The sequence below is a fragment of the Talpa occidentalis genome, unplaced genomic scaffold, assembly GCF_014898055.3.
Source record: "Talpa occidentalis isolate TD23 unplaced genomic scaffold, MPIMG_talOcc4v2.1 talOcc4.7, whole genome shotgun sequence".
NCBI classification, from domain to species: domain Eukaryota; kingdom Metazoa; phylum Chordata; class Mammalia; order Eulipotyphla; family Talpidae; genus Talpa; species Talpa occidentalis.
Genome location: NW_023605083.1, coordinates 124,152,806 through 124,171,384, shown reverse-complemented (window position 1 = coordinate 124,171,384; position 18,579 = coordinate 124,152,806). Strand labels below are relative to the sequence as shown.

General features: G+C 44.3%; 1 protein-coding gene and 1 long non-coding RNA gene across 3 annotated transcripts in view; one reads left to right on the top strand and one right to left on the bottom strand.

The window, feature by feature from the left end:
* The window catches only part of LOC119231038 (uncharacterized), a 45,284-nt gene extending 29,888 nt beyond the window's left edge, over positions 1-15,396 (bottom strand). For both annotated transcript variants that reach the window (XR_005121852.2, XR_008549750.1), the window contains exons 1-2: positions 15,265-15,396; positions 13,950-13,996 (exon numbers count right to left, since the gene is read on the bottom strand). This is a non-coding gene — a long non-coding RNA (uncharacterized LOC119231038). The remainder of the gene's footprint in view (positions 1-13,949; positions 13,997-15,264) is intronic.
* Positions 15,397-15,648: 252 nt separating this feature from the next.
* The window catches only part of MARCHF10 (membrane associated ring-CH-type finger 10), a 73,008-nt gene continuing 70,077 nt past the window's right edge, over positions 15,649-18,579 (top strand). The window contains exon 1 of the mRNA XM_037492661.2: positions 15,649-15,833. The gene's annotated coding sequence lies outside the window, so the exon portion shown is untranslated. The remainder of the gene's footprint in view (positions 15,834-18,579) is intronic.

Sequence of the window (18,579 nt, the reverse complement as noted above, 5' to 3'; positions counted from 1 at the left end):
CTAAATCTCACTAAATATTTTCTCCAGTAAACACATGCTGAAGCATAAGTTCCCCGGGCTAGACAATAAGAATCTGTTAAAAATAGAAGTGATGACTTCTGAGGATGATGTCGGTATTTAAGCAGTGCCTATGAGATTCCTCCTTTCACATATACTATCGTCTATATAATCTTCACAGCCATGCCTGGGAGTGACATCATAGCCCTTTTACAGATGGAGAACACAAAGCTCAAGAGAAGTTAAATCCATATTCCAATCCAGGCCTATCTGCTTTGCAAAACTAGAGTTCTTTCCCCATTTCTGATTTTGTTGGACACTGATGAAGGAGCAGGGAAAGGGGGAAGTTGAGGGCCCCTATGTCATCTAAACATACAACTACACTGCAATATCAGAACTGAGCATTAGCTACCAATTTTTTGACCATAAGAGACATTCATTGACTCACAAACTTTAGTGGATATATTTTTACACACACAATGTATTTGGCGAAAAAAAAAAAATCATATTCTGCCAAGAATCACCAGTGGGGAAAATTCTAAACAAAATGGACTGTGCCCAGTGAATCAGAAAACCAACTTTAGCATGTTACAGTCCTTCTTTGCCTTCTAAATCCTTTTTGCAGAAAACATTTCATATTTGGAAAACTCAGGTTTCTAATGATATGTGGTCTTTGTGAGGCTTCAACTGGGGAGTGGAATGGATTATACTTGCTTAATGTAGTTTGGGAACCCTGGGGATGCCCCCAAGACCCTTTCAGGGGTATCTACAAAATACACACTATTTTCACAATAATATGAAAATGTTATTTACCTTTTCTTTGAGCTGAAATTTGTGCAGGAATTATACAACAATGGCCTTTAAAACTGCTGGTGCCTTAGTATAATCAGGACAGAGGCAGTTTGAAAGGGTATCAGTTTGAAAGGGCCACTGATTAAGAGGCTAGAATAACAGGCCACAGGCTGGGAGGAAACGTTTACAAAATGCAGCTGACAAGGAATTAGGATCCACAATATACAAAGAACTCTTAAAACTCAACAATAACCACCAATTTAAAAATAGGCAAAAGATCTCAAAAGATGCCTCACCAAAGACGATAAAGAGAAAACAAATAAACATGTGGGAAGATGCTCAACATCAGGCCATTAGAAAATTGCAAATTAAAATGAGCTATTACTATACAACTATTAGAAAGGCTAAAAATCAAAAAATGGATAATACCTAATGTTGACAAGGATGTGGAACAACAGGAACTCACATTCATTGCTGATGGAATGTAAAATGGTACAGCCACGCTGGAAGGCAGTCTGGCAGTTTCTTACGAAGCTAAACATAGGCTTCCGGAGAATTCAGCATTCACACTGCTTGGTATTTACCCAAATGAGTTGAAAACTTATGTCCGCACAAAAACCTGCACACAAATGTTTATAGCAGCTTTCTTCAGAATTTCCAAAAACTGAAAGCAAGCAAGATGTCCTCAACAGGTGATTGTGATACCTTCATCAGGGAATATTAGTTAGCTATAAAAAGAAATGAGTTCTGTGGAATATAAAGAAAATGGGGAGAAAAAAGAACTTTGAGCCTCTGAGAAAATTATGGTGGTTCCCAGAGAAGACAGGGAAAGGAATTGGGAGAAATAGGATCAATTTGATAGTGTGAATGGCAGAACTTTGGGGGTGGGTGCAGTGGGGAACACACAACCAAGGTATGAAGCTGCCCTCCCCTATAAAACATTGCAAACTAATAGGACATCAAGCATTTTATTAAAAAATAAAGAGGGCCTCCTTGGTGTTTTAGGGGTTGAGGTCTTAGCACTGTCAGGTTGTTGCCAGCCACTGTGGCATGAGTTCGATCCCCTGCCAGGGAGCTGACCCACATGGTGCAGCAGACCTCTCCTGTCTACCCACAGCTCCCCTCAGCAGTGTATTTCAGTGGATCCTCCTGTTCTTCTCCCCACTCTGTCTCTAGTGAATCCTCTCACCCCCCCACCCCACACCTCTGGCCTGCACCCCAGTTCTTGTATGCATAATAAAAAGTAAAAAAAAGAAAAAGAAATGAGCCATCAAGCCATGAAAAGACAAAGGAGTGTTAGATGTATCTTGTTTAGTGAAAGGAGCAGACTGCACAGGCTGTGGACAGCAAGATCCCACTGTAAGTTTATGGAAGAGGCACAACTATAGAGATGGTATAAAGGTCAAAGGTTAGCAGTAGCTCAGGGGAGAGCAGATGAACAGGTGGCGCACCACAATGCTCAGGGCAGGGAAACTACTATGCATCAAGCTGAATGGTGGGCAGAGGGAGTATACTGTGAAAGCCAAACCAGGCCTCACAAGAATGGACCCTGATGTAAACTGTGAGCTTTAGTTAGTAATAACGTGTCAATATTGACTTATGGATTGTAACAGCTATAGCCACTCACCCAAGATGTTAATAACAGGAAACTGAGACTGGGGGAGGGCATATGGACCTTTCTGTGTTATCTGCTCCATTTTTTTAATAAACCTAAAACTGCTCTAAAATAATAACGTCTGTCAGTTCTTTTTTAAAAAGTCCACTGATAGGGTTTCCAAAATGGTAACTAACCTTTAAGAAACTACCACTTGTCAAATTTGGGTTTGGGATCAAAGAAGAATATTCATAATTATTTGAAAAGGCTGTTAAAATATTCTTTTCCAACTACACATCTATGTAGGGCCAGATTTTCTCCAGATACTCCAAGCAAAGCAACATATCACACAGATTGAATGAAACTGCAGACAGGAGAATCCACCTGTCTTCAATCAAGTCACACAAACTCTAAAACCATCCCCTCTTTTCATTAAACGCTCTCTTTGGGTTAGAAAATAGTTATTTTTAAAATGCCATTTATGTTAACATGAAATGGATTTTTAAAATTGTTTTAACAAATATACATTTTTAAAATGCTTCCGTTTTTATTATGCAGTAAATATTGACAGAGGATAAAAGCATTCTCAGAACAAAAGTTTGAAAACTGCTGTCCTGGGCCTATGTGGCCTGGTTGAACTTTAATTTTGGGGTTATTTTCTGGACCATTTACCCAGTGCTATACCAGCAGAGACAGAATCTAATCGTTTCCCAGAAGCTGCCAATATCCAGAAAGTGGTCATCGGCACTGCCTGGGACTCTGCGAATAATATGTATGCTAAGCATAGCTTTCAAGTGTGAATTTGGAATTTGTTCAATTTTCTTTCTTCCGTTATCTTTCTTTAAAATGAAACATTTCAAAGAATATAATAAAACATGGAGGTAAATAAAGAAACAGTGCAAGTCAAATTTATGGTGTGGGAACATAAGGCTTGCTATTACAGCTTTTAATGGCAGATAGTTTACAATAAACATTGGGCTTAGCCTGGTAGAAAATAGTCACAGACAGGAGGTAATTACTTGTCCATCTCAAAGCATCAGACGCTCTGGAGTTCCTCCAGCTGAATAAGGCAGAGCTGCCAACTGTCACTCATTTGCACTCACGCTTTTTTGGTTGTTTTAATTAAATTGGAAAAAAAGAACATAAGATAAACCCGCCTCTCAAAGTGCTAAAATTCCATGGATGGATAAACCTAAGCCCCATCCTTTTACACTATCTTTATTAGTCTTGAGTAAATCACAGAGACTCCAATAAATAGAGTCACAGAGGGGAATGGAATGTAGGCTGTGTGAGGAAGGGCCCAGTGCCAGCAAATCTGAATATTACAGTGAGGATTCTATAAACAGTAAGAGAAAAACAGCTAGGTCCCCATACAGATAACAAGAACATAAATGGACCTTTTAATGAGCTTTGCATCATCACATATGAAATAATAAATACACCCAAACAGAGATAAAAAGAGGAAGAGCAAAATTATACCAAAATTCTGTCGTTAAGATATGTGGGCAGCATGGCTCAAAATAGAAACCCAGCAGCTTTCCAAAGACTCGAAGCTTTTAGATAAAGAAAATTTAACCACTCTAATTCCTGTTTAATCCTGTTCCCTTTGGCTTTTGTCAGAAACTGTTACCTACCTCTGGTTATCTGAGAACAGTAAAACTGTTCATAGTATACCTGAAACAGTCTCACAAGTCCATATTTTAATTTGAAGGGTTATTTAAGAATTAGAAAATAGAAGAATGGTGGTAAAATTCAAGAACGCCCAAGATAGGAAGGCATACATATTTCATGTCACTCTAATATGCTTGCATTTATTTTGTGTGAATACTGCAGAGTAAAGGGTACTATTATATCAACTTTTACATAACTAAAAAGCCTTCACCTGTTTTTATTATTGCCTTAGATTATTTCAAATCAAGGGCGCTCCATGTCCATGCTGTATGCTACAGGTGTTTTCTTCTTGAAGTGAATGTGGGTAAGAGTCATTTTAAATTTTTTTAATGGGTTATCACTTCATTGGTTAAGAGGTGTCCCCAGCGCTACAATGGAAATGTCCATTTTCATTTCACAGAGGATGAAAACATTCTTTTTCTTTATACAGCACACAGAACCAGCCCCCTAGATCATGCTAAAGCTAGCAATCCCCAGGTGAAACTAGTAATTGCCTGGTTCGTTGGATGTTCAAAAAGAACTTAAAAATAAATTATACTAGACCTTATGCACTGTAATGATATTTACTCCTGTGAAATCATGAGAACAAGGAGGAAGACTTTAAAAGACAACCACGGTAATACTCTGCTAATATTCTCTCTCTGGAACTGGCACTTTATCAGTTTTACAGGGTAGAGGGCAAGAGTTTGCACTATGGTATTACTCCAACATTTTTTGCAAGCCAATAAAACTCAAGATGGAACATGAAATCTTAACTTTACCGAAAAGTCTGCACTACAAAGGCTCACAAGTAGAAGGGAGCTTCCTTCCCCAAAGGTCAATTCATTGCCAACATTGACAAATTAGGATGTTTCACAAAAACAAACGTACACCAACCTGCACGTCTGTCTTCCCCAGCATGGACAGGCCTGGCACCGAGGCGTAGAGCTGGTGGGTCCCCTGCTGCCCTGGGCTCCCCAGGCCCGAAACACCCCAACCCCGCTTGCACTGCGTCTCCCTCCTGTGGGCTCTGGCTGTATATGGTGATATCTGCGCGCGAGGCTGGTTCACGGGGGGCTTCAGCTGTGAATCATTGAAGAAATGACTTCAGAGGCAGGTGTTTGCTCTTTGGGGTTTCTCTCTGCCCCTTTCAATAGCTCCCACTTGGACCTATAATGGGAGGCACTTAGGGCCACTATCCCAAATCAGAATTGCTTCCAAGGTTTATTATTGATCTGAAGACTTTTTGAGAAATGATTTGGAGCCTTTCTTGACATTTGTCTGTGTTGGGTTGAACGGAGTAATGTAGCGTAATGCAAAATGAGAACAAGTCTGAGATCAAAACAGAAGAAGACCCCCACTGGAGGAATCACTGAAATGTTTCTCTGCATGTAAGACAGGGTAGGAGAGAATGTCCAGATTCAGGGGCCCATGCTGACTTTAGGGGAGTCATTTATTTCCATTAGCCTGTTTCTTCACCTAGAAAACAAAAGGTATTTCTGCATCCAGAGTCCAGGTCATAAGTTAGAATCACCTGAGGGCTTAATAGTCAAGTGCCTGGGCCCTGCCAGACCTGATCTGATGCTGGGGAGGGGTTGGGGAACAGTACTTTCGTGATGTTCTTCTCTGATGCTGATGCACAGAGGGAGATAATTCCACACAATGATTCCCAGTCTCCCAGGAAACAGGAGTCCACATAATTGCCAAGGTGTATCATCAATTTTGTGGTCTCAGAACTTGGGAGAAAGTGCCAGGAAAATACCATTTGCCCTGTGCTTTCTCCTTTATGTCAATTTGTGAGCAAAGAATATTCATTTCACACTAACAAATATATATGGAGGTGTAGTCACAGTTTTTCATTTTCAAAAAGTCACTAAAAGATTGGGCCAGAGCCCAAGGTCACTCTCCACAACCACAATCAGCATCACTTGACCTAGGTGCTGATTCCCACACAGTAAATATTTTTATGCCTAAAAGGTATTTGCACTGTTACCATGAAAAAGATACCAAGTTAGATATTCACAGTGGAATACTACACAGCGATCAAAAAGATACTCATTCCATTCCCAGCAACATGGGTGGAGCTGGAAGGGATTATGCACAGTGAAATAAGTCAGAAGGAAAAAGGAAAATATCAGATGGTTTCATTTATAGGAGGAATATAGTGAAACTGAACAGAGTTAGGGGGGAAAAGGACAAAACCAGCAGGCAAATTAGACTCTGAGACATATAGCAGGAGAAGAGAAGAGAAAGGGGTCAAAATAGGGGCGGGGGAAGACACTATGGTGATGGTTCACAGGTGCTGTGGTGGTGGGAGATTTATGGGGATTACACCTGAGGGGAGAAATAAAATATTGTACAAAAATGAACAATGATGTAAGAAAATTTAAAAAATAATAAAATAAAAGATACCAAGTGTCTCTGAGAAAAAAATACAGTAGCTGCCAGCCAGAAACTATATTGAACCCTGAAATGTGACTTTCTAGTCCTGCCTGCAATGCACGGGAAGGAAACGATAAATGCTGATTTTTGCATGTTTAGTACCAAAAACAGTTTCTCTCATTAACAATTTTTATACCGATTACATGTTGACATGATGTCTTAATAGAGTGCGTATAATAAAAGACGTCACTAAAATTAATTTCACCTGTTTCTTTTTACCATGGTAACTATGACCACTAGAAAATTCACACTTTCTTAAGTGGCTTCATGTTTATTTCTATTACACAGTGTCGACTAAGAGAAGTCTGTTTTCCGAATCACTTGAAACAGATTGTGTTTTTAAAAAAAGACAGCTCTTCAGAATGAACTATGTGAGGTTTGAAAACCATTTAATTACTTGTCTTCACTGCCCGGTGTCTCCAAGAGGGGGACTATTCTGAAAAGAGCTGAGTGAACTGACCCAAGCTCAGCTGGATGGAGACACACAATCAAGAGCAGTACTTTATGCCTTAGGGCACTTTTGAACACCCACAAGTGGCCCTTGGGAGGATCCTCGGGGAGCACTAGGAGGGGAGGGACTGGTGTGGACATTCCTAGGCATTCACCCTCTCCTTCCTCCTAACATCAGGAATGTCATTATAATATCTACCTGTCCCTAACGCTCCCCAGGTGTGCACTCACTATGCCAGTTCTGTTATCAACAGGTGACATGTCCATAGTAAAGAATGAACTAAATAATTAGTGTATTTAGAGCAAACAACATCTAAATGTTTGCAGCTTTGGTCTCCATCACGGGTGCCTCACATGCTCCAAAATAGTGGTTTCTGCAGCTTGGTGGCAATTCCAGCCAAAAGGTCTCCAATTAGCAGTTCCCAGCCTCCACCCCTGCCTTATCATCCAGCCCCATGGAGAGCGGGGAGGGGAAACACGTAAGACAGAATGTTTGGAAACAGAGCCAGCTCTGAGTGCAGAAAGAGCAGGCAACTCTCCAAAAGATGTGGATTCTTTGGTGCCCGGAGCACCGAGCTTTCCCTTAGCAGCTGGAGCCCTTTGGGCTGGAGGCTTAAATGCATGGGCACCCAGGTGCACCCCTTATTAGTCATCAATACCTTAATGTGATTACTTTTCAGATCAATTTGAGTCAATAAGTAGTGCTGACTTGATAAATGTTTGCAGCCCCCCTCCAGAAAGGGAGAGAACTAACCAAGTGGGAGGGAGGAAGAGGGACGAGATGGGAGGCTGGGAGCGTGGGCAGCAGAGTCATCCAGCACAGGGTGCATGGTCCAAATCTGCACCCTCCCGCCCCCTGCCCAAGGGGACTGACAGATCAGACAACACTGAGCAGAACACTTCTTTCCTCAGCCTGAGAACCTTTCTCTTTACCTTTTTCGTCTCCCCAGGCCCACACCCTGCCTCTACTATAGAACTCACTCTACGGTCTTGTTTACTTTCTCTCCTCCCTGACAAGCACAAAGATCATGTCTTCTTCCTGGGTCCCCAGACCTTAGCATAGTGCTTGGCACTTAAGTGCTTGAGAAGCATTTGTTGAATGAATACATGACTACACATCCTGCCTCCCTGGGGGCACCAGGAGCTTGTGGCATCCCACCGCGGGCGCTCAGCCCCAAGCCTCTGCATCAAACCAGGCTGCCTTTCTAACTCCGGACACAACATCCTGAAACAGAGAAGTAGGGGAAGAGGCGCGGGCAGGTCGGGGCATGATAGGCGCTGGCACCCATGGGCGCATACCTATTTACACACTGCCAAAACCTGCTTTGCCCTTTCCCAGGGATCCGCGCTGCTGTTTTCCCCGATCTCAGTCGGATTCTAGGAGAAAGACCATCATTATGACTTGTTTTGCTCTATTTTGTATCCAAAGAAATAAAAAGCAGAGTATATCAAAGCCCTACCCCACCCCCTCCCCGGTAGATCATTCTCAACACTCGTGAGATGCTGCGAGTGAGTGCCTGGTACTCAGAAAGTCAAGGTCCCAGCAACAGTTGCGTGGCCTTGGAGAAGGCGCACAGGGAGGCTCTTTGTCCTCTGGTTTCCTCCGTGTGTTAACGGAGATAATGGTATATTCAATGGGTATGAAGAAAGCTTAACAGTCGCCTGCGTGAGGCTCTTTGAAATGCATGAAAGGGCTCTGCAGTGTATAAATATAACACTTGTCCTAGTGTTCGCTCAGAACCCTCCTCCCAACATTTGTAAAGTCTCTCTGTGGATGTGTGGATGTGCGCACGTGCACGCGCACACGCACACGCACACACACACACACACACACAGAGACACGCGCGTGCACACATGCAGCCAGGAATATATTTAAAATTGCTTGATTGCTTTTAAAGGTTTTAAGTAAACACACTGAAATGATTATAAGGCATCTGTGCAATGCAGCCAGCGCAAGTCTGCCATGATAAGAGGGATTTGGGGAACTAAATCACATCAGTGAAAGAATAGCAATGAGTCAATTGACGAGATATTGCATTAGCGTGGCCTTTGACCCCATCTGATGCCACCAAATGCTTTTCCCTCTCCTTGTAATTTAATCATATTCCAGTTAAATTAATTTCTTAAAATCCACTCAGATAAACCGCCTGTGTTAAACACACACACACACACCCCTCAGCTGTAAGTGAACTAAAAATTACCTCTGCTGTTTCCTGCAAAGGAACACTCTCCTGCTTTTTTCTATATATGAAAAAATATATATATATATATAAAAAAATGCATGGTTTCTTCCTGCTCAAGGGTGATGCGTAGGGCCTGCTCGTATGACACAATGACAATGCGATGAGAGGTGTGTCTGCTCTTTTTAAAAAACTATTTCAGTGCATCTTAGTGCAAACTGACTCAGAAGGCAGCAAGGCAGCAGCTGGGAGGAGAGAGCCGAGCCGCCCCGTGCTCCGGCTTGCTGCGAGAGCGTGTTCCACACACATCCAGGAATTTGTCTGAGGCCCGAGCGTGGTGAAGTCATGTTTGAAGAATGTTCTCTCATTACCCCGACTCAGAGGGCTCCGGGAGCCACAGGAGGGAGTTTGCACGGCGATACCGATACCTTCTGTTCTCTGGTTTTTGAGAACCGCCTTCTACAGCCCTGCCGGCCCCAGAATGACGTCACCCAGAATGACGTCACCCGAGGCTCATGCCGTCACACCTCCTATTTGTAGGGCTAGAGCAAGGGCTTTTTTTCCTGTTGCCATTTTGAAAACCGCGTGACCTCGGGGTTAGCGGGTGTGTGTTGGGGGTGGGGGGGCCAGGGGGGAGTGAAACTGAGGGGGTCACGCACAGAGAGGGGACCAACGACAGACGAGGTCAGCCAGGAATCTGTTTGGGAAAACAGGAATCTAAGAGCTGCGGTTTGGCAAGTAAGTGACTCTTAATGAGAAAGGCAGCGAGGAGAGAAGGGAAACGGGCTGGAGAGGGCAGAGAAAGGAGCAAAGAGGAGGGGGGTGGCCGGAAAGGAGGGGGTAGTAAGGGGGTGAGACAATGACCCAAATGCAGCAGGAAGAGGCATTGTGAGGAAACAGGCTGTCGTGAGAGACCGGAGGTTGAACACCGGGATAGACTATGCAGCGAGGGCCCTCTGCACAGGCCCACAGCCAGGACCTGGGAGAAACACTGTGACCTTCCATCATCTGGAGATTCCTCACCACCGGGCCAGGCTCCCGGGTCACAGCCACCAGTTTTGTGAGGAAGCTCCTCACCAGTCCCCAGGAGAAGCGTCATCCATGTACGCCCACACACACACACGCATGCACACCACTCAGGCTCACACACCTTGAAACCTCTCCATGGCTTCCCATCATGCTAGGAATGAAGTAACCTCACCAGCCTCCACTCACACAGTCCTGCAGCCACACTGAGTTCCTGGGATCCCTCCAGCTCTCTCACCTCAAGACCTTCCCAATGCTGGCTCCCCCACTGGTGCTCCTTCTCTTCCTCAGAGGGCTGGCTCCTCCTCAGCCTCAGGCCCCACCCAGAGAGACCATCTTCAACACTTTGTCTAAATAAGTTCCCTCCCACCCCTCAGTATTCTCTCACTGCATCCTATTAGCGCAGCCAATTATCGCTTGCCAGTGTGTATTTATCCATTTGCCTACATGTAATATGTCCTTGACACTCTCTAGTCAAATACTTGTTGGTTAAGTGAATAGATAGAATGTTCCAGATTCAACAGCTCTGGACACTGTAAGCTCCTCCCTGCTGCTCTGCACCTGGTTCCCACCAAAGCCTGGAGGTTGCTCCTGCTGCCTTTGCGTACCCTGAGGCCAGTGGTGTGGCGCCTCCTTGGATAGAGGCAACATTGAGAAGCAATAAAGGGTTAAAGAGATGAAAGTTAGCAAAGGATCTGATGCTCCTTCTGTATAATTAGAAAAACAGAGACACAAAAGAAAGCTCTGAAGAGAGCCGAGAGGGGCAGACTAGGACTGCTCCGTCAGGGGATGGGTGCTGCCTGTGAGGCTGGGTCCCAGGAGTCCTTACTCCTCCCTGTGGTACAGACAATGGGCATCCCCCCCACCCACTGCAATGATTAGGAAATGAGTGCTCAGAAAGGGGGTTGCCTGTCCCCCTAGTTCCCCAAACTAGGGCTACCAACCCCTTCCTGCCCATGTCTCCCCAGCTTCTATAGAAGCTGCCTTTGGTTGTGGGATTCTTACTAGATTCTCTTCCTCACTTGCTCGTACTTTTTTCCAAACAAAACATCGTGGAGTAATAACCACTTCATGGGGGCCCAGGAGTAACTGAACGCTTGTGTTCCTCTGCCCTCTCGACAAAGATTTTTTTTTTTCTGTCTAATCTGAGTGTTTTTATGTCCAGAAACATATCTAAGGCTCACAAGGGATTCTGGACTCTGTCATAGCTTTCTAAAGCCTGAGGTTTGCTCAGGACTCAACAATTAGTTCACAAATTAAACTTTTGGCCAACAATGTATGCCTTGAGTTTATCCAAAGTCCAAACAAATCAGATCCTTCTTCTGGGCAGAAGTCAAATTCTTTCCTTTAGTAAAAATTTCTCAGCAATTCAGTAAAGCAGTATGTTTTGTGTTCTCAAAGTCTTATATAATCACATCCAGTCTTGTATCAGATGTTTCCACCGCCATAATGAAAAGGGCTCTCAAAGTCTGAAGCTTCCAAAATGGATAATGAAATCAAAGTCTGTCTGAGCTTCGAGAAAGAGCTCAGCACAATGGGATCCAAAAATGTTATTGAACTTGCCCTTTCTTTGTAAAAGTGCATGCTGGAATCAGCGACAATTCCAAATGAGGAAAAGTCTAAGGAAACCCCAAAGGACATGCTTTTTAAATTAATTGTAGGGTGTTTGCCAATCTACTTTATTCCACAAGAGAATCAGATTTCAAATATTCAACCTTTGAAAGCTTCATGTAGTTCATGGATGACTGTGATCCCCAAGTTGGATACACCCTCCCAGTTAGGAATGAGGTCGTAGATGTCACTCTCTGAAACCCAGGTTCAAAAAATAATCAATATGCAATTAACCACCATGAAAGCAGTGACCTAAGATGAACAACTTAAAGAAATAACAAACCTTGAGAGATGTGGTATAAATTTGCAGGTGGTGTACCTTGAGGTGTCTTCAGGTCTCAGAAGGGAAAATTAAATGGACATAATGTGAACAATATGTCAGCTAACATTTGTCGAGCAGCTACTATGAATCAGGAGCATTGCCAGAAACGTCCACTCGCTATTTTATAAGCCTCACAACAAGCTGAGGAGGTGGCCCTGATTGGACCTGTGATGGCTCTGAGGATGCTAAGAGTGGTAAAAGCTGTTGACTGCCATACAGTCTTCTCAACTCCAAACTATGCTGTTGAAGCATACGTGGAAAAGGAACGGTCCAATGAAATTGAACAAAAATGTGATTAAAGTCTCCAAAAACTTTGAGGTGAATCATCCAAACCAGTTACCCACACTGAAACATCTCCGAGGGAAGGCAGGTTATTCCTTAAGGCCTTCTCAGCCTGCCAGAAATATCCCTTAAGAACACTCAATTCCCTTTGATCTAATTCAATATTCACCAAAACTTCTGGTCTTTAATTTGATCTCCTGGGGCTGCCTGTCCAGCAGGAGGGAATACCTTGTGCTAGTTAGTGTCAGTTTTCTTCCCTGGTATAAAACAGTCACTTGGTCAAGTGGAGGATATTTAGTTTCTGCTGAGTAGGATTATTAGACATTAATTTCTTTAAAAACTCAACTCTGAATGAACTAAATGGCATTTCTAATCATACAAAACCAAGGACCCACTCTTACATCTTCAATGACCCCCATCAAAATGCACACCAATTCCAGGGGTCTCCACAAAGCTGCTGGACAGTCCAGTCTTAGAAGCTTTGGGGGATTTAGAATATATAGTTACTCCTCTGGACAACTTACTTTTTGCACTGAATTAAATATTCTCCTCCAAAATGTTATTTTGGAAACACACATGGTTTACTTTGGAAATTTTATACTTGAAGTTGTCCTCTGCAGAACTCTTAGATTGAAAGCAGAACTTTTGGATGCTTTTTTGCAAGGTCCAAACATCCCAGCCATCAGAATCCATTCTATGTGTTGCCTTAATTTTTCCTTCATTTATTCATCAGCTATCAGGGACACTGTACAAAGAGTAGTGAAGAGTAGGATTCTTTCCCCAACCAAAATTGTGTTTCTTCCTCATTTTGATATTTCTCTGCTTTGCACTTTAAGGCTAGAACTAATATTACTTGTCATTTACATGCCAAGCTTAAGTTTACTCATTAAACCCTAAACTTGGCTTGTGTGATAACTTTTCCCTTGCAGACCTTGGGCGTCCTATGATTTTCAGAAATATTTGAAATGTAGAAGAGTTTAAAACTAAGGGATGTAGGGGTGCTAGCAAACCTGTCCATTTACAAAGTCTTAAGATCTTTATGGTTTACACTCATGTACATTACATAAAATCATAAAATATGCCTCAAAAAGGAAATCTACTGGGCCTCCCTGGTGGTGCAGGGGTTAAGACGCAACCTATGAAGCAATCTGCAGCCACTGTAGCACGAGTTCGATTCCTAGCCAGCTAGGGATAAACCCACATGGCGGGACAGACATCTCCTGTCTTGCCCGCTGCTCCCCTCAGCAGTGTACTTCGGTCCGTCCGTCTGCCTGTTCTGTTCTCTGCTCTGTCTCTGGTGAATCCTCTCACCCCCCGTATCTCTGGCCTGTACCCCAATTCTTGTATAAAAATAAATAAATCTTTAAAAAAAAAAAAAGGAATTCTACTGAGTATCGAGTGCTTACTATATGCCAGGTATGATATTAACTGCTGTGTTTGTCCTCTGTCATTTAATCCTCACAGTCATCTTTTGAGGTCATATTATTTTACACAGGCCTTGAAGTGGAAGGAGAAAAGTCAGGGCCCCACAAGTGTCAAGGTGCTTTCTTACTGGGGCCAATGTTAGGGGGTTGGGAATGGAAAGCCCTGGTCTGGTACTTACCATGTGTCACTTCTCTTCAAACCTCCTCTGGACGTCCACTTCCTCATCTGTTAATCATTAATAATTATTATCATTAATCATTATAATTATTTTTATTTGAGGGGGATCCTAGTTCGAACAAAATAAGCTCTCTACCAATCATTCTACTATTATATTTTCAACTTAGTGTGTCTTAAAGTACTTTCTTTTAGTGTGTCTAAAGTACTTTCTTAGTGTGTCTTTAAGTACTTTCTTTTGAAAGGCAAACACAATGAAGAAAGGTCTTCGGTAACTGGTTAATTACCAGCTAATACTTTAGTAAGGATTACTTGATAGCCAGCTAAGAATAAGAACATGAGTTGAACTATTAGACACCGATGGATACTAGGGACTTCTGAAGGACTCATGAAGGCTGGTTGACAAAGTGCACTAGACAAAGACTTCACCTAAGTACATTTTATCTGGACACATGCCAGGTCAGGGTATGCCTTAGAAGCTGGTGTGAAGGCAGGGAGGGATATCCAGTGTGTAACAGGTACCTCTTGATGTGCTGAAATAGGAATGAAAATGTGCTAGGGGAGGAACACCAAGAAAGTAAGCCCAGGGGGAGAGCAGAGGGAAGCCATAGTTAGAGTTAGGACTATATTCTGCAGGTGTTATTGGCTCTTTGGGGGTTTCTCAGCAGGGGACTGAGGACCTCAATCCTCTATTCCTTATGGAAGAGGAGGGATAGTAGGGAATAGAGTATGGAAGACAGGAGCCCTTAGGAGGTCCTTACAATAAGCCAGTTATGAGACCAGGGAGGAAACAACCAGTTGGTGGTGAGAATAGAAAAATGCTGTGATGCTGCAGGAGACATGAGGGCCATCTGGATTGGGGGGATTGCTGAGAAGATACCCTAAACACAGACCCCAGAGACTGGAGACATTGATGAAGGGCCCAAGAATTTCTCTTCTTTTTCTTTATTCTCTACCCAATCAAAAATGCCCTAACTTGACACCAGTTGGCAAGTTACCCAGTGCCTAAATTTGCAAAACAAATGGGAGAGTCATCTCCCGTCTATAAAAAACACAGACAGAAATAAACCTGGCAGAGAGAAGGTGAGACTCGCACAGCTTCTGATGCCTTCCTTCCAAATCTGTGGGCACCGGTCTAAGAACCCCCTTCCTTGGAAAAAGCGCTGCAGCGCTCACTGGCATAACTGGGTGCTGGTCTTGGCCCTGCAGCTCACGGCGCCTCCTTGCTAGATCCTGCACGTCTTCCTCTCTGTGTGGGAGCATATCCCGCGCACACACCCAAACTCCAGGGCTGCTCTTTCCCCCTACCTGGGTATTACCTGTAATTTTTTTTTTTTTTCCAGTTAAAATATTGCCCCCTCTCGTTTTCTACCCGCAGCGTCTCTAGAGCATCCCACGGACTCAGGGCCGGAGTCAAGGCGCGGGTATCTTGGGTGTCAAGACAAAGCCAACCCGCCTCCCCCTCAGCATCCCCTCCCCGCCGCAGCCATCACCCCTGTGCGGTCCCCGCCGCCCCCCAAGGGGTTCCCACGGCAACCAGCGGGGCGCCCACCTCCGCGCGCAGGACCCCGGGCCGCGCCTCGCCTGCGCCCCGCCCCCGCCCGCGCTCCAGGCCCCGGATCCCGCGCGAGGAGGGCGGAGGCCGGTTGCCAAGGAAACGGGAGGACGCCAGGCAGCCGCCCCCACCGCCTCGGCCCCGCGAAGCCCGGCCGCCGCCGCGGAAAGCTGCCTCCGGGGAGGAGGAGGAGGGGCCGGCACAGGGAGGGAGACGCGAGAGGAGGCACAGGCGCACGCACGGCCCCCCGCGGTTGATGGGCGCCCCCCCCGCCCCGGACCCGGCCCTCGGCTCCTGCGGCCCCTCGCCGGGGAGAAAGGACTGATCTGCAAGGTAACGGCGCGGCCCGCCCCGCCCCGCCCCGGAGGCCCGGGTCCCCCGGGGAGGTGGCGCCGGAGACCCGGGCGACCTCGCCCGTCGGCCTCGGCCACCTCTGGAGGGAGCCCGGCCGCCCCCCCCCCCCGCCCCGGCTGGCCACGCCCCCGACTGCCGGCCTCCGAGGGACACAGGTGGGGTCGCCGAGGGGCGCACCCGCACCCGCAGCCGCCTGACACCTGCTCAGCTCCCGCGCACCCCACTGTCTGCCGGTCTGCAGAGGGGTACCTGGGCCGCGGCCTCGGGGCGCCTGAGTGCAGGTGTTGATTTGGTGGTGGGTGTTGAGAGCACCGGATTGTTAGTCAAGCCAGTGACACAGCCCCTCCCCCCAACACCAACCCCCCACCCCCCAGTACACGTTGAGACTCTTTGGTCTGGACTTGACCATCCTCTCTTCCACGGTTTGACAATCACAAGGAGACCCACCGCCTAAAAACCCTTCTCGCGAGTCTTTACACAGCCCTTTCTGACCCCCAACACCCCACATCCCCACTCCAGCCCCGCCCCACCATTCCTAAGCCCAAATGACTGGACGTCTCCAAGGACGCCCCGCCTCTCTCGTGTCCCTGCCTTTCCGTCCCTCGGGCCTGCTAGTCTTTCAGGAGGGGAGTGTTAGGGAAACTGGGCCCTAATCACTCATCTTTGCTACTTTTATATTCAAAACATGTTTATAAATTAATAGTTTAAAACGCTAAGGGTTTTTTAAACTATAATTTAAACAAATTCTGTGATCTTTGTCACTGCATAGTAAGTGTGTGAAAGACTGAAGGTCTCCTGAAAGCCTTCTCACAAGCACCCAGTTGTTAAAAAAAAGGGGGGGAGCAGAATTTATAAATCTGATTGTCAGGTATTCATATAACCATTTAGGTTTTGTTTCAAAAGAAACTTCAGTTTAAAAGGGGGCTGAAATTTACATGCTTCTTTCTTGCTGAACTCATAACACATGCACTTTAACATTTTTATTATAGGAACATAGTAAGGTAACAGTAAAACGGCTTGTTATTAAAAAGAACTCCCTTCACATCAATTCCTTTGAAAAATGTAATCACAGACTAGAGAGACAGCATAGAAGCATATATATGCTTTTTGCTTTTTGTGAACTGGAAGAAGCGTTCTGCAATCAGATTCTAAAACAGAATCTGATTTAGGGAAATTTGGTTTGAATTGGAAATTTGCACTAGAGAGGAATGCATATGTCACAAAGCACTTAGAATATTCTTCATTGAAATTTCACAGATATGTAGAATTTTCAAGGCCAAAAAGAGTCATTTGCTGCTGCTTTCAGTGAAGCAGGATTCCTTCTCCCTTCTCGCACACCTACTCTTTTTGCTTTCCTTTCGCCTCTCCCAGTGTAACATGTTGATTTCTAAAGCACAGATCTGACACAATACATTATCACCAAAGACTTAAAACAAAAAGGATGCATGCCCATAGGTTGATTTGAGATTGAGAAGCAGCATCAAGGTGAGAAATAGAGAATACAGAATGCTATTTTAGAAACATGTGGTTTGCCCACATTTTATCACCATTCTTCAGTCCCCTGCCCCTTACTCCTTCTACCTGTCTGTATTTGCTGAGGGAACATTTTTGGCTTCTAACAGTCATCTGGGTTGAGCCGGCTCACAAAGCTGAGATCCATGAGTTAAGCATTATCTCACGTGGATTTATTTCCACACAGTTATTTCTGTTTGTTTATCCCGGTCAGTTTTTCAAACCTGCAGTACTGCATGAAGTTCAAGTGACACTTCAGAAACGTGAAGAATGTTTGTCTAAACTGTGGCAACCCACCCACCATCTCCTTGATCTGTCTCTGCTCATATTTCCTTGGTGCTGGTAGTATTTGTTTAATCACAAAGTATTTATGTGTTTAAATAAGAGATTACATGAGACACCACCATGCTTCTAAATATTCATTTTAAAGTAAAGAGAGAGGTAGGGAACGGAGAATTCTGTAGGTGGTATTAAAGTTCTTTATTTGGTAGGTGATTGTGAAGTCAGAGGTAACCTAGCAAGTAATTCAAATAGTGTTATTTCCTACCTACCTAGACAAAATTGTTTCATGCTTCTTGATTTAGAATCCTCCTTAAAAACAACACCACTTGAACGCCAGGGTAGATTAGCTGGCTTTTCTATGTCAACTTTGTAACCAAAATGCCTTATCCAAGTGGACTCTGGGATATGCCCTTTTAGTGACCACTATATATATTCATATATATATTCATATATATTCATATATATATTCATAATATATTTTTATTATGAATCCTTATGTTCTCTGCCTGATTAATATTCAGACAGGCTTCTCTTTCCAACAGTAGCAGCAGGGGTTCAACTTTCTGCCTGTTTTAACACCATTTTCTGAAAAGGGTGGAAACAGAACTTCATTCTAAGTAGGTATAAAGGCATATGGAAAGTTAAAAGAGATCATTTAAAATAAAGTTCCATAAATGACTATTAAAATGCTCAGAGACAAGATGTAGGTTTTGTGTATAGACTGTGGTGAAACAGACATACCTGGTGGAACCGAGTTGACCCCGTCAGTGGGTCCTCACCTGCAAGCTTTTGACAGCAGGACGTCACTAAAAAGCAGACACTGGGGAGAAACAACAATAACAGGACTTATTTAATCAGGGAGGAATAAAAAGGAGAGCTGAAAAAAAAAAAAAGAGGGAGAGGAAAATTATTGGCCAGTATGTGGTGAGAT